Genomic DNA, 423 nt, shown 5'->3' with positions numbered 1-423 from the left:
CCAGCATTCACGGCTCCGGCAGAGGCCGGGAGAGAAGCCCTGAGGGCGGGGCGACCCCCAGCTGCCGTTGCCCGCCCCGTGGGACTAGGGATTGCCGGAGATCTCGGAGAGGACCGGGGCTGGGGGAAGTTTCAAAGGCCGGTCCTGCGACCCGGAGGGGAAGCGCCGGAGCTCTGCCCGGGCAGCAGACAAAACTCTCTGTCTGCCATTAGCAGAGGGGCCACGCTGAGCATTCACGGCTCCGGCAGAGGCCCGGAGAGAATCCCAGAGGGCTGGGCGACCCCCAGCTGCCGTTGTCCGCCCCGTGGGGCTAGGGATTGCCGGAGATCTCGGAGAGGACCGGGGCTGGGGGAATTTTCAAAGGCTGGTTCTGCGTCCCGGAGGGGAAGCGCCAGAGCTCCGCCCGGGCAGCAGACAAAACTC

The sequence above is a fragment of the Equus quagga genome, chromosome 2 (assembly GCF_021613505.1).
Source record: "Equus quagga isolate Etosha38 chromosome 2, UCLA_HA_Equagga_1.0, whole genome shotgun sequence".
Taxonomy (NCBI): Eukaryota; Metazoa; Chordata; class Mammalia; order Perissodactyla; family Equidae; genus Equus; species Equus quagga.
The sequence above is the reverse complement of the archived record's forward strand: the minus strand, read 5'-3'. Positions refer to the sequence as shown.